Below are 16,154 nucleotides of genomic sequence, written 5' to 3' on the forward strand. Positions count from 1 at the left end.
GAATGACAAAAATCATACATAAAACACATGTATAACTCAGGTGACATTTATTAGACTAATAGAACACTGAAAATACGAGATTCTGTCGTAGTACTGCACTTCAAAAACCATTTCCAACTACATAGACATGGACTATCCTGGGCAATATTGTATCAATAATCATTGATCGACAACATCATCAGTGATCAGCAAATGTAAAACTGCAGTACATGTACAGTGTGCCTATTGTGACGTCTTCTACATCCCCGGGAATATTAATATAACTTTCCTTATTGTGTGGCGTCTTGTACATCCCCGGGAATATTAATATAACTTTCTTTATTGTCTGGTGTCTTGTACATCCCCGGGAATATTAATGTAACTTTCCTTATTGTGTGGCGTCTTCTACATCCCCGGGAATATTAATATAACTTTCCTTATTGTGTGGCGTCTTGTACATCCCCGGGAATATTAATGTAACTTTCCTTATTGTGTGGCGTCTTGTACATCCCCGGGAATATTAATGTAACTTTCCTTATTGTGTGGCGTCTTGTACATCCCCGGGAATATTAATATAACTTTCTTTATTGTCTGGTGTCTTGTACATCCCCGGGAATATTAATGTAACTTTCCTTATTGTGTGATGTCTTGTACATCCCCGGGAATATTAATATAACTTTCTTTATTGTCTGGTGTCTTGTACATCCCCGGGAATATTAATGTAACTTTCCTTATTGTCTGGTGTCTTGTACATCCCCGGGAATATTAATATAACTTTCTTTATTGTCTGGTGTCTTGTACATCCCCGGGAATATTAATATAACTTTCCTTATTGTGTGGTGTCTTGTACATCCCCGGGAATATTAATATAACTTTCCTTATTGTCTGGTGTCTTGTACATCCCCGGGAATATTAATATAACTTTCCTTATTGTGTGTGGTGTCTTGTACATCCCCGGGAATATTAATATAACTTTCCTTATTGTCTGGTGTCTTGTACATCCCCGGGAATATTAATATAACTTTCCTATTGTCTGGTGTCTTGTACATCCCGGGAATATTAATAAACTTTCCTTATTGTCTGGTGTCTTGTACATCCCCGGGAATATTAATATAACTTTCCTTATTGTCTGGTGTCTTGTACATCCCCGGGAATATTAATATAACTTTCCTTATTGTCTGGTGTCTTGTACATCCCCGGGAATATTAATATAACTTTCCTTATTGTGTGGTGTCTTGTACATCCCCGGGAATATTAATATAACTTTCCTTATTGTCTGGTGTCTTGTACATCCCCGGGAATATTAATATAACTTTCCTTATTGTGTGGTGTCTTGTACATCCCCGGGAATATTAATATAACTTTCCTTATTGTGTGGTGTCTTGTACATCCCCGGGAATATTAATATAACTTTCCTTATTGTCTGGTGTCTTGTACATCCCCGGGAATATTAATATAACTTTCCTTATTGTGTGGTGTCTTGTACATCCCCGGGAATATTAATATAACTTTCCTTATTGTGTGGTGTCTTGTACATCCCCGGAATATTAATATAACTTTCCTTATTGTGTGTGGTGTCTTGTACATCCCCGGGAATATTAATATAACTTTCCTTATTGTGTGGTGTCTTGTACATCCCCGGGAATATTAATATAACTTTCCTTATTGTGTGGTGTCTTGTACATCCCCGGGAATATTAATATAACTTTCCTTATTGTGTGGTGTCTTGTACATCCCCGGGAATATTAATATAACTTTCCTTATTGTGTGGTGTCTTGTACATCCCCGGGAATATTAATATAACTTTCCTTATTGTGTGGTGTCTTGTACATCCCCGGGAATATTAATATAACTTTCCTTATTGTGTGGTGTCTTGTACATCCCCGGGAATATTAATATAACTTTCCTTATTGTGTGATGTCTTGTACATCCCCGGGAATATTAATATAACTTTCCTTATTGTGTGGATGTCTTGTACATCCCCGGGAATATTAATATAACTTTCCTTATTGTGTGGTGTCTTGTACATCCCCGGGAATATTAATATAACTTTCCTTATTGTGTGGTGTCTTGTACATCCCCGGGAATATTAATATAACTTTCCTTATTGTGTGGTGTCTTGTACATCCCCGGGAATATTAATATAACTTTCCTTATTGTGTGGTGTCTTGTACATCCCCGGGAATATTAATATAACTTTCCTTATTGTGTGGTGTCTTGTACATCCCCGGGAATATTAATGTAACTTTCCTTATTGTGTGATGTCTTGTACATCCCCGGGAATATTAATATAACTTTCCTTATTGTGTGGTGTCTTGTACATCCCCGGGAATATTAATATAACTTTCCTTATTGTGTAATGTCTTGTACATCCCCGGGAATATTAATATAACTTTCCTTATTGTGTGGTGTCTTGTACATCCCCGGGAATATTAATGTAACTTTCCTTATTGTGTGGTGTCTTGTACATCCCCGGGAATATTAATGTAACTTTCCTTATTGTGTGGTGTCTTGTACATCCCCGGGAATATTAATATAACTTTCCTTATTGTGTGATGTCTTGTACATCCCCGGGAATATTAATATAACTTTCCTTATTGTGTGGTGTCTTGTACATCCCCGGGAATATTAATATAACTTTCCTTATTGTGTGGTGTCTTGTACATCCCCGGGAATATTAATGTAACTTTCCTTATTGTGTGGTGTCTTGTACATCCCCGGGAATATTAATATAACTTTCCTTATTGTGTGGTGTCTTGTACATCCCCGGGAATATTAATATAACTTTCCTTATTGTGTGGTGTCTTGTACATCCCCGGGAATATTAATATAACTTTCCTTATTGTGTGGTGTCTTGTACATCCCCGGGAATATTAATATAACTTTCTTTATTGTAATGTCTTGTACATCCCCGGGAATATTAATGTAACTTTCCTTATTGTGTGGCGTCTTGTACATCCCCGGGAATATTAATATAACTTTCCTTATTGTGTGGCGTCTTGTACATCCCCGGGAATATTAATATAACTTTCCTTATTGTCTGGTGTCTTGTACATCCCCGGGAATATTAATATAACTTTCCTTATTGTGTGGTGTCTTGTACATCCCCGGGAATATTAATGTAATTTCCCATATTGTGTGGTGTCTTGTACATCCCCGGGAATATTAATATAACTTTCCTTTATTGTGTGGTGTCTTGTACATCCCCGGGAATATTAATATAACTTTCCTTATTGTGTGGTGTCTTGTACATCCCCGGGAATATTAATATAACTTTCCTTATTGTGTGGTGTCTTGTACATCCCCGGGAATATTAATATAACTTTCCTTATTGTGTGGTGTCTTGTACATCCCCGGGAATATTAATATAATTTCCCATATTGTGTGGTGTCTTGTACATCCCCGGGAATATTAATATAACTTTCCTTATTGTGTGGTGTCTTGTACATCCCCGGGAATATTAATATAACTTTCCTTATTGTGTGATGTCTTGTACATCCCCGGAATATTAATATAACTTTTTTATTGTAATGTCTTGTACATCGCCGGGAATATTAATATAACTTTCCTTATTGTGTGGTGTCTTGTACATCCCCGGGAATATTAATATAACTTTCCTTATTGTGTGGCGTCTTGTACATCCCCGGGAATATTAATATAACTTTCCTTATTGTGTGGTGTCTTGTATATCCCCGGGAATATTAATGTAATTTTCCATATTGTGTGGTGTCTTGTACATCCCCGGGAATATTAATATAATTTCCCATATTGTGTGGAGTGTTGTACATCGCCGGGAATATTAATATAACTTTCCTTATTGTCTGATGTCTTGTACATCCCCGGGAATATTAATATAATTTCCCATATTGTGTGGCGTCTTGTACATCCCCGGGAATATTAATGTAATTTCCCATATTGTGTGGTGTCTTGTACATCCCCGGGAATATTAATATAACTTTCCTTATTGTCTGGTGTCTTGTACATCCCCGGGAATATTAATATAATTTCCCATATTGTGTGGCGTCTTGTACATCCCCGGGAATATTAATGTAATTTCCCATATTGTGTGGAGTCTTGTACATCCCCGGGAATATTAATATAACTTTCCTTATTGTGTGGTGTCTTGTACATCCCCGGGAATATTAATATAACTTTCTTTATTGTGTAATGTCTTGTACATCGCCGGGAATATTAATATAACTTTCCTTATTGTGTGGTGTCTTGTACATCGCCGGGAATATTAATATAACTTTCCTTATTGTCTGATGTCTTGTACATCCCCGGTAATATTAATGTAATTTCCATATTGTGTGGAGTGTTGTACATCCCCGGGAATATTAATATAACTTTCTTTATTGTCTGGTGTCTTGTACATCCCCGGGAATATTAATATAACTTTCCTTATTGTGTGGTGTCTTGTACATCCCCGGGAATATTAATGTAATTTCCTTATTGTGTGGAGTGTTGTACATCCCCGGGAATATTAATATAATTTCCTTATTGTGTGGTGTCTTGTACATCCCCGGGAATATTAATGTAACTTTCCCTTATTGTGTGGTGTCTTGTACATCCCCGGGAATATTAATATAACTTTCCTTTATTGTGTGGTGTCTTGTACATCCCCGGGAATATTAATGTAATTTCCATTTTATTGTGTGGTGTTGTACTTGTACTATTGTTGTTGTACATCCCGGGAATATTAATATAACTTTCTTTATTGTCTGGTGTCTTGTACATCCCGGGAATATTAATATAACTTTCCTTATTGTGTGGTGTCTTGTACATCCCCGGGAATATTAATGTAACTTTCCTTATTGTGTGGTGTCTTGTACATCCCCGGGAATATTAATATAACTTTCCTTATTGTGTGGTGTCTTGTACATCCCCGGGAATATTAATATAATTTCCCATATTGTGTGGAGTCTTGTACATCCCCGGGAATATTAATATAACTTTCCTTTATTGTGTGGTGTCTTGTACATCCCCGGGAATATTAATATAACTTTCCATATTGTGTGGTGTCTTGTACATCCCCGGGAATATTAATATAACTTTCCTTATTGTGTGGTGTCTTGTACATCCCCGGGAATATTAATATAACTTTCCTTATTGTGTGGTGTCTTGTACATCCCCGGGAATATTAATATAACTTTCCTTATTGTGTGGTGTCTTGTACATCCCCGGGAATATTAATATAACTTTCCTTATTGTGTGGTGTCTTGTACATCCCCGGGAATATTAATATAACTTTCCTTATTGTGTGGTGTCTTGTACATCCCCGGGAATATTAATGTAACTTTCCTTATTGTGTGGTGTCTTGTACATCCCCGGGAATATTAATATAACTTTCCTTATTGTGTGGTGTCTTGTACATCCCCGGGAATATTAATATAACTTTCCTTATTGTTGTGATGTCTTGTACATCCCCGGGAATATTAATATAACTTTCCTTATTGTGTGATGTCTTGTACATCCCCGGGAATATTAATATAACTTTCCTTATTGTGTGGTGTCTTGTACATCCCCGGGAATATTAATATAACTTTCCTTATTGTGTGGTGTCTTGTACATCCCCGGGAATATTAATATAACTTTCCTTATTGTGTGGTGTCTTGTACATCCCCGGGAATATTAATATAACTTTCCTTATTGTGTGGTGTCTTGTACATCCCCGGGAATATTAATGTAACTTTCCTTATTGTGTGGTGTCTTGTACATCCCCGGGAATATAATATAACTTTCCTTATTGTCTGGTGTCTTGTACATCCCCGGGAATATTAATATAACTTTCCTTATTGTGTGGTGTCTTGTACATCCCCGGGAATATTAATGTAACTTTCCTTATTGTGTGGTGTCTTGTACATCCCCGGGAATATTAATATAACTTTCCTTATTGTGTGGGTGTCTTGTACATCCCCGGGAATATTAATATAACTTTCTTATTTGTCTGGTGTCTTGTACATCCCCGGGAATATTAATATAACTTTCCTTATTGTGTGGTGTCTTGTACATCCCCGGGAATATTAATATAACTTTCCTTATTGTGTGGTGTCTTGTACATCCCCGGGAATATTAATATAACTTTCCTTATTGTCTGGTGTCTTGTACATCCCCGGGAATATTAATATAACTTTCCTTATTGTGTGGTGTCTTGTACATCCCCGGGAATATTAATATAACTTTCCTTATTGTGTGGTGTCTTGTACATCCCCGGGAATATTAATATAACTTTCCTTATTGTGTGGATGTCTTGTACATCCCCGGGAATATTAATATAACTTTCCTTATTGTGTGGTGTCTTGTACATCCCCGGGAATATTAATATAACTTTCCTTATTGTGTGGTGTCTTGTACATCCCCGGGAATATTAATATAACTTTCCTTTATTGTCTGGTGTCTTGTACATCCCCGGGAATATTAATATAACTTTCCTTATTGTCTGGTGTCTTGTACATCCCCGGGAATATTAATATAACTTTCCTTATTGTCTGGTGTCTTGTACATCCCCGGGAATATTAATATAATTTCCTTATTGTGTTGTCTTGTACATCCCCGGGAATATTAATGTAACTTTCCTTATTGTGTGGTGTCTTGTACATCCCCGGGAATATTAATATAACTTTCCTTATTGTGTGGTGTCTTGTACATCCCCGGGAATATTAATATAACTTTCCTTATTGTGTGGCGTCTTGTACATCCCCGGGAATATTAATATAACTTTCCCATATTGTGTGATGTCTTGTACATCCCCGGGAATATTAATGTAATTTCCCATATTGTGTGATGTCTTGTACATCCCCGGGAATATTAATATAACTTTCCTTATTGTGTGGTGTCTTGTACATCCCCGGGAATATTAATATAACTTTCCTTATTGTGTGGTGTCTTGTACATCCCCGGGGAATATTAATGTAACTTTCCCAGATTGTGTGTCAACGTGCTTGTATTCCCCGGGAATATTAATATAACTTTCCTTATTGTGGTGGTGTCTTGTATACATCCCCGGGAATATTAATATAACTTTCGCCCCTTTGTATTGTCTGGTGTCTTGTACATCCCCGGGAATATTAATATAATTTTCTTTTATTGGTGTGGTGTTAATGTCTTGTACATCGCCCGGGAATATTAAATACTGTTCCTTATTGTAAAATGTCTTGTATTGAATATTAAGTCTTGTACATCGGGGGGATGATTAGATGTTAATTTTCCTTTATTGTCATGTTAAAAAAGTTGTGACATCACCTACAGTTTTAGACAATATCTATAGAACTGTTCAAATTTTTCATTAGTCAATGCTACCTCAAGTCCTGATCACTACAGTTTTTAGATATAATGTAACTAATATATTTGGAACAACAGGTTCAACAGTTTGTAAATTCATTATCAAGTAAAAGTCCTGACCCTCACCTACAGTTTTCAAAAAAGACACACAGGCCTATGAGGACTGTTATAAATGTTTCATTATATCAAGTAAAAGTCCTGACTCCCTACAGTTTTTTGACACAGGCACTAAAATGAGGACTCGTTAATGTTTCATTATGTCAAGTAAAAGTCCTGACTCACCTACAGTTTTTTGACATAGTCCCTTTTTATACAGGACTGTTATATTGTTCATTATATACAGTAATGTCCTGACTCACCCTTCAGTCTTTAGAACTCAAGCTTAGAGGATGTTAAATGTTTCCATATTATGTCAAGTAAAAGTCCTGACTCACCTACAGTTTTTGACATAGGTCTGACTGTCGGACTTTTAAATGTTTCATTTAAATTGTTTTCATTAAGTCAAGTAAAAGTCCTGACTTCACCTACAGTTTTTGACACAGGCCTATGAGGACTGTTAAATGTTTCATTATATCAAGTAAAAGTCCTGACTCACCTACAGTTTTGTAGGACACAGGCCTATGAGGACTGTTAAATGTTTCATTATGTCAAGTAAAAGTCTCCTGACTCACCTACAGTTTTAGACATAGGCCTATGAGGACTGTTAAATGTTTCATTATGTCAAGTAAAAGTCCTGATCTCACCTATGAGGGACAGTTTTTATTGACATAGGCCTATGAGGACTGTTAAATGTCATTCATTCAATATGTCTAAGTTAAAAGTCCTGACTGTTCACATACAGTTATTGACTCACCATGAGGACCTAGGTTATGAGGACTGTTAAATGTCTTCATCTATGCCAAGTCACCTGACTCATCTATACAGTTTTAGACACACAGGCCTACTGATGTTTAAAATGTTTCCATTATATCACACAGAGTTCCTGCAATCACCTACAGTTTTTTGACATAGGCCTATGAGGAAAATGTTTCATTATGTCAAGTAAAAGTCCTGACTCGCCTACAGTTTTTGACACAGGTCTATGAGGACTGTTAAATGTTTCATTATATCAAGTAAAAGTCCTGACTCACCTACTCAGTTTTTGACACAGGCCTATGAGGACTGTTAAATGTTTCATTATGTCAAGTAAAAGTCCTGACTCACCTACAGTTTTTAGACACAGGCCTATGAGGACTGTTAAATGTTTCATTATGTCAAGTAAAAGTCCTGACTCACCTACAGTTTTAGACACAGGCCTATGAGGACTGTTAAATGTTTCATTATGTCAAGTAAAAGTCCTGACTCACCTACAGTTTTAGACACCAGGCCTATGAGGACTGTTAAATGTTTCATTATGTCAAGTAAAAGTCCTGACTCACCTACAGTTTTAGACACAGGCCTATGAGGACTGTTAAATGTTTCATTATATCAAGTAAAAGTCCTGACTCACCTACAGTTTTTGACATAGGCCTATGAGGACTGTTAAATGTTTCATTATATCAAGTAAAAGTCCTGACTCACCTACAGTTTTTGACATAGGCCTATGAGGACTGTTAAATGTTTCATTATGTCAAGTAAAAGTCCTGACTCACCTACAGTTTTAGACACAGGCCTATGAGGACTGTTAAATGTTTCATTATATCAAGTAAAAGTCCTGACTCACCTACAGTTTTTGACATAGGCCTATGAGGACTGTTAAATGTTTCATTATATCAAGTAAAAGTCCTGACTCACCTACAGTTTTAGACACAGGCCTATGAGGACTGTTAAATGTTTCATTATATCAAGTAAAAGTCCTGACTCACCTACAGTTTTAGACACAGGCCTATGAGGACTGTTAAATGTTTCATTATATCAAGTAAAAGTCCTGACTCACCTACAGTTTTAGACACAGGCCTATGAGGACTGTTAAATGTTTCATTATGTCAAGTAAAAAGTCCTGACTCACCTACAGTTTTAGACACAGGCCTATGAGGACTGTTAAATGTTTCATTATTCAAGTAAAAGTGTTCACCTACAGTTTTAGACATAGGCCTATCAGGACTGTTAAAATGTCAAGTAAAAGTCCTGACTCACCTACAGTTTTAGACACAGGCCTATGAGGACTGTTAAATGTTTCATTATGTCAAGTAAAAGTCCTGACTCACCTACAGTTTTAGACACAGGCCTATGAGGACTGTTAAATGTTTCATTATGTCAAGTAAAAGTCCTGACTCACCTACAGTTTTTGACACATAGGCCTATGAGGACTGTTAAATGTTTCATTATATCAAGTAAAAGTCCTGACTCACCTACAGTTTTAGACACAGGCCTATGAGGACTGTTAAATGTTTCATTATATCAAGTAAAAGTCCTGACTCACGCTACAGTTTTTGACACTAGGCCTATGAGGAGGACTGTTAAATGTTTCATTATGTCAAGTAAAAGTCCTGACTCACCTACAGTTTTTGACATAGGCCTATGAGGACTGTTAAATGTTTCATTATGTCAAGTAAAAGTCCTGACTCACCTACAGTTTTTGACATAGGCCTATGAGGACTGTTAAATGTTTCATTATGTCAAGTAAAAGTCCTGACTCACCTACAGTTTTTGACACAGGCCTATGAGGACTGTTAAATGTTTCATTATGTCAAGTAAAAGTCCTGACTCACCTACAGTTTTAGACATAGGCCTATGAGGACTGTTAAATGTTTCATTATGTCAAGTAAAAGTCCTGACTCACCTACAGTTTTTGACATAGGCCTATGAGGACTGTTAAATGTTTCATTATATCAAGTAAAAGTCCTGACTCACCTACAGTTTTAGACACAGGTCTATGAGGACTGTTAAATGTTTCATTATATCAAGTAAAAGTCCTGACTCACCTACAGTTTTTGACATAGGCCTATGAGGACTGTTAAATGTTTCATTATGTCAAGTAAAAGTCCTGACTCACCTACAGTTTTAGACACAGGCCTATGAGGACTGTTAAATGTTTCATTATGTCAAGTAAAAGTCCTGACTCACCTACAGTTTTTGACATAGGCCTATGAGGACTGTTAAATGTTTCATATATGTCAAGTAAAAGTCCTGACTCACCTACAGTTTTTGACATAGGCCTATGAGGACTGTTAAATGTTTCATTATGTCAAGTAAAAGTCCTGACTCACCTACAGTTTTTGACATAGGCCTATGAGGACTGTTAAATGTTTCATTATGTCAAGTAAAAGTCCTGACTCACCTACAGTTTTTGACATAGGCCTATGAGGACTGTTAAATGTTTCATTATGTCAAGTAAAAGTCCTGACTCACCTACAGTTTTTGACATAGGCCTATGAGGACTGTTAAATGTTTCATTATATCAAGTAAAAGTCCTGACTCACCTACAGTTTTAGACACAGGCCTATGAGGACTGTTAAATGTTTCATTATATCAAGTAAAAGTCCTGACTCACCTACAGTTTTAGACACAGGCCTATGAGGACTGTTAAATGTTTCATTATGTCAAGTAAAAGTCCTGACTCACCTACAGTTTTAGACACAGGCCTATGAGGACTGTTAAATGTTTCATTATGTCAAGTAAAAGTCCTGACTCACCTACAGTTTTAGACACAGGCCTATGAGGACTGTTAAATGTTTCATTATGTCAAGTAAAAGTCCTGACTCACCTACAGTTTTTGACATAGGCCTATGAGGACTGTTAAATGTTTCATTATGTCAAGTAAAAGTCCTGACTCACCTACAGTTTTTGACATAGGCCTATGAGGACTGTTAAATGTTTCATTATGTCAAGTAAAAGTCCTGACTCACCTACAGTTTTAGACACAGGCCTATGAGGACTGTTAAATGTTTCATTATATCAAGTAAAAGTCCTGACTCACCTACAGTTTTTGACACAGGCCTATGAGGACTTTGTTAAATGTTTCATTATATCAAGTAAAAGTCCTGACTCACCTACAGTTTTAGACACAGGCCTATGAGGACTGTTAAATGTTTCATTATATCAAGTAAAAGTCCTGACTCACCTACAGTTTTAGACACAGGTCTATGAGGACTGTTAAATGTTTCATTATGTCAAGTAAAAGTCCTGACTCACCTACAGTTTTAGACACAGGCCTATGAGGACTGTTAAATGTTTCATTATGTCAAGTAAAAGTCCTGACTCACCTACAGTTTTAGACACAGGCCTATGAGGACTGTTAAAATGTTTCATTATGTCAAGTAAAAGTCCTGACTCACCTACAGTTTTAGACACAGGCCTATGAGGACTGTTAAATGTTTCATTATGTCAAGTAAAAGTCCTGACTCACCTACAGTTTTAGACACAGGTCTATGAGGACTGTTAAATGTTTCATTATGTCAAGTAAAAGTCCTGACTCACCTACAGTTTTAGACACAGGCCTATGAGGACTGTTAAATGTTTCATTATATCAAGTAAAAGTCCTGACTCACCTACAGTTTTAGACACAGGCCTATGAGGACTGTTAAATGTTTCATTATGTCAAGTAAAAGTCCTGACTCACCTACAGTTTTAGACACAGGCCTATGAGGACTGTTAAATGTTTCATTATGTCAAGTAAAAGTCCTGACTCACCTACAGTTTTAGACACAGGCCTATGAGGACTGTTAAATGTTTCATTATGTCAAGTAAAAGTCCTGACTCACCTACAGTTTTAGACATAAGTCCTGACTCACCTACAGTTTTAGACACAGGCCTATGAGGACTGTTAAATGTTTCATTATATCAAGTAAAAGTCCTGACTCACCTACAGTTTTAGACACAGGCCTATGAGGACTGTTAAATGTTTCATTATGAGGACAAGTTAAAAGTTTCATTTTTCAGTAAAAGTCCTGACTCACCTACAGTTTTAGACACAGGCCTATGAGGACTGTTAAATGTTTCATTATGTCAAGTAAAAGTCCTGACTCACCTACAGTTTTAGACACAGGCCTATGAGGACTGTTAAATGTTTCATTATATCAAGTAAAAGTCCTGACTCACCTACAGTTTTAGACACAGGCCTATGAGGACTGTTAAATGTTTCATTATATCAAGTAAAAGTCCTGACTCACCTACAGTTTTAGACACAGGTCTATGAGGACTGTTAAATGTTTCATTATATCAAGTAAAAGTCCTGACTCACCTACAGTTTTAGACACAGGTCTATGAGGACTGTTAAATGTTTCATTATGTCAAGTAAAAGTCCTGACTCACCTACAGTTTTAGACATAAGTCCTGACTCACCTACAGTTTTAGACATAAGTCCTGACTCACCTATGAGGACTGTTAAATGTTTCATTATGTCAAGTAAAAGTCCTGACTCACCTACAGTTTTAGACACAGGCCTATGAGGACTGTTAAATGTTTCATTATGTCAAGTAAAAGTCCTGACTCACCTACAGTTTTAGACACAGGTCTATGAGGACTGTTACTGTTAAATGTTTCATTATGTCAAGTAAAAGTCCTGACTCACCTACAGTTTTAGACATAAGTCCTGACTCACCTACAGTTTTAGACATAAGTCCTGACTCACCTACAGTTTTAGACATAAGTCCTGACTCACCTACAGTTTTAGACATAAGTCCTGACTCACCTACAGTTTTAGACACAGGCCTATGAGGACTGTTAAATGTTTCATTATGTCAAGTAAAAGTCCTGACTCACCTACAGTTTTAGACACAGGCCTATGAGGACTGTTAAATGTTTCATTATGTCAAGTAAAAGTCCTGACTCACCTACAGTTTTAGACACAGGCCTATGAGGACTGTTAAATGTTTCATTATGTCAAGTAAAAGTCCTGACTCACCTACAGTTTTAGACTTACAGTCCTGACTCAATGTTACCAGTTATTCAAGACTTAAGTCCTGACTCACCTACAGTTTTTAGGACACAGGTCTATGAGGACTGTTAAATGTTTCATTATGTCAGTAAAGTCCTGAACTCACCTACAGTTTTAGACATAAGTCCTGACTCACCTACAGTTTTAGACTTAAGTCCTGACTCACCTACAGTTTTTAGACTTAAGTCCTGACTCACCTACTGTTTAGCACGGCTTTTAACATAAGTCCTAGACTCACCTAATGTTTCTTTTTCAAGACATAAGTCCTGACTCACCTACAGTTTTAGACACAGGCCTATGAGGGACCTGTTAATGTTTCATTATGTCAAGTAAAAGTCCTGACTCACCTACAGTTTTAGACATAAGTCCTGACTCACCTACAGTTTTAGACATAAGTTCCTGACTTCACCTACAGTTTGACAAAGTCCATGACTCATAAAAGTCCTGACTCACCTACAGTTTTAGACACAGGCCTATGAGGACTTTGTTAAGGGAATGACTTAAAATAATAAAATCACGAGATCAGTCTTTAATTAAACTAGGTCCAGCAGACCAGGACTAGGCCTTTGATTTACACATAAGAAAACACATCACATATTCAGTCTGACATCCAGTCACTTGGTCAAGGATTTGTCATCGGCTGTCCTCGTGACATAATGACTTCACACCAGCCAACGACATCAGGATTTATCAACATGGAGACCGAGTGGCGGTCTCAACTAGAATTTTGCAACAAATTTTGACATCAAACACTTGAAATGTAGGTCGTTGTAGTTATGTATAGAAATTTATCCTGCAACTGCCCCACATACTGAACGATAATTAGGCAAAAAAAACAGAAAATAATATGTCTGTTTAGGGTTACCAGACCAACCCTTATTTTTTACCCCCAACCCTAATTTTCTCCCATTTTTCTACAACCCTAATTTTCTCCCATTTTTCTACATAAAAAAAAAAAAAAAAAAAATGTCGGGATTTCAATCTCAGACTCCAGTTCCGGCCATTACTTTAGAGTGAAAGACACTAAAACAATACATCCCGTCCTACGGACCCTATTGTTTTCGCCAATGTAACAATATTGTGGATGACTGTGATGCTATGATGATATACGTCAAAACTTAGAATTGTATAACGGTAACCTGTGGATGACTGTGATGCTATGATGATAAACGTCAAAACTTAGAATTGTATAGCGCTACTCTGTGGTTGATTGTGATGCTATGGGCGTCTCTGTCTCCGTAATCTTCATGGAAAGTCTCTGCAGGCCTGTGATTGGTCAGGTTTTGTACCCCTGAACTACCTCCAGTTTTACTATGAGATAGTCCAGGGGTTGATATAATGTCAGTGATAGTAACCCCTGGAGTATCAAGGATGGTATGAGATATTTAGTGATCACGAACATACAGTGTTGAAACTGTGCAGGGTTAATTTACAATAATATCAAGTATCACCAGGACCTATATAAACTGTGTCTTGGCACATATTGAGAAGACATTGTATCAGAGTTACTTCCCATTTATCACTCTGTCAATTGAAATTGTAATTGGAGACATTTCACAAACACAATACAACTTTGTAACTATGTCTCTAAATAATCGATGGATCACTTTTAATGACTGATGTTTCAATATTCTGTACATATCTAGGTACCAACACATTTGTTCTGATCTACAAAGCTGTTCCATACAGATATAAAACGTCGCACTTCATTGGTGTAACATCAGAAATCTAAACATGTAAGACAGCCTGTGATTGGTCAATAGTCAGGTACTGGCATTAGAAGTGTCTTGAGGAAATCGTGGTATCGTATCTGACCTCCGGGACTCACGTTTGTTTCTCGGAATAATGCATCAACTGTGGGAGAGAGAAAGTTAATGTAATCCTATGCACATATATCTATTAGATTGTATAGGAGTCATAATATAATTATTATAGCAAGAAACCTAATCTAATCACAATGTACATATTGTATAGAAGTAAAAAACAGAATGATCACTGATTACCATAGCAACAATAGCAAACTTTCATGAAGCAATTTCTGTCAAAAACCTATCGGTGCCATAATTAGTGTCCCCTATAAGTGTCCCTCCCCTATAAATATCCCTCCCTCTATAAATGTTCCTCTCCCTCTATAAATGTTCCTCCCCCTATAAGTGTCCCTCCCCCTATAAGTGTCCCTCCCCCTATAAGTGTCCCTCCCCCTATAAGTGTCCCTCCCCCTATAAGTGTCCCTCCCCCTATAAGTGTCCCTCCCCCTATAAGTGTCCCTCCCCCTAATAAGTGTCCTCCCCCAATAAGTGTCCCTCCCCCTATAAGTTGTCCTCCCCCTATAAGTGTCCCTCCCCCTATAAGTGTCCCTCCCCCTATAAGTGTCCCTCCCCCTATAAGTGTCCCTCCCCCTATAAGTGTCCCTCCCCCTATAAGTGTCCCTCCCCCTATAAGTGTCCCTCCCCCTATAAGTATCCCTCCCCCTATAAGTGTCCCTCCCCCTATAAGTGTCCCTCCCCCTATAAGTGTCCCTCCCCCTATAAGTGTCCCTCCCCCTATAAGTGTCTCTCCCCCTATAAGTGTCCCTCCCCCTATAAGTATCTCTCCCCCTATAAGTGTCTCTCCCCCTATAAGTGTCCCTCCCCCTATAAGTGTCCCTCCCCCTATAAGTATCCCTCCCCCTATAAGTGTCCCTCCCCCTATAAGTGTCCCTCCCCCTATAAGTGTCCCTCCCCCTATAAGTGTCCCTCCCCCTATAAGTGTCCCTCCCCTATAAGTGTCCCTCCCCTATAAGTGTCCCTCCCCCTATAAGTGGTCCCCTCCCCCTATAAGTGTCTCTCCCCTATAAGTGTCCCTCCCCCTATAAGTGTCTCTCCTCCTATATGTGTCCCTCCCCCTATAAGTGTCCCTCCCCCTATAAGCGTCCCTCCCCCATAACTGTCCCTCCCCCTATAAGTGTCCCTCCCCCTCCCCCTTTAAGTGTCCCTCCTCTTCCCTATAAGCGTAACCTCACCCCTATAACTGTCCCTCCCCCTATCAAGTGTCCTAA

General features: G+C 37.7%; 2 long non-coding RNA genes and 1 pseudogene across 2 annotated transcripts; all 3 read right to left on the reverse strand.

Annotated features, from left to right (window-relative positions):
- Nucleotides 1-8,301: 8,301 nt before the first annotated feature.
- On the reverse strand, nt 8,302-9,211 carry LOC138306458 (uncharacterized). The gene is made up of 3 exons (XR_011205869.1): nt 8,963-9,211; nt 8,750-8,891; nt 8,302-8,390 (listed from the first exon to the last, which is right to left on the reverse strand). It is a non-coding gene; the product is annotated as an uncharacterized lncRNA (long non-coding RNA).
- A 1,152-nt stretch (nt 9,212-10,363) lies between these two features.
- On the reverse strand, nt 10,364-14,031 carry LOC138305899 (uncharacterized). Its single transcript, XR_011205728.1, has 8 exons — nt 13,571-14,031; nt 13,465-13,494; nt 13,224-13,283; nt 12,752-12,871; nt 12,493-12,522; nt 11,943-11,972; nt 10,946-11,087; nt 10,364-10,661 (listed from the first exon to the last, which is right to left on the reverse strand). It is a non-coding gene; the product is annotated as an uncharacterized lncRNA (long non-coding RNA).
- Nucleotides 14,032-14,703: 672 nt separating this feature from the next.
- Nucleotides 14,704-16,154, reverse strand: part of LOC138306577 (calmodulin-like protein 4) — a 38,289-nt pseudogene continuing 36,838 nt past the window's right edge.

The sequence above is a fragment of the Argopecten irradians genome, chromosome 13 (genome assembly GCF_041381155.1).
Source record: "Argopecten irradians isolate NY chromosome 13, Ai_NY, whole genome shotgun sequence".
Classification (NCBI taxonomy): Eukaryota; Metazoa; Mollusca; class Bivalvia; order Pectinida; family Pectinidae; genus Argopecten; species Argopecten irradians.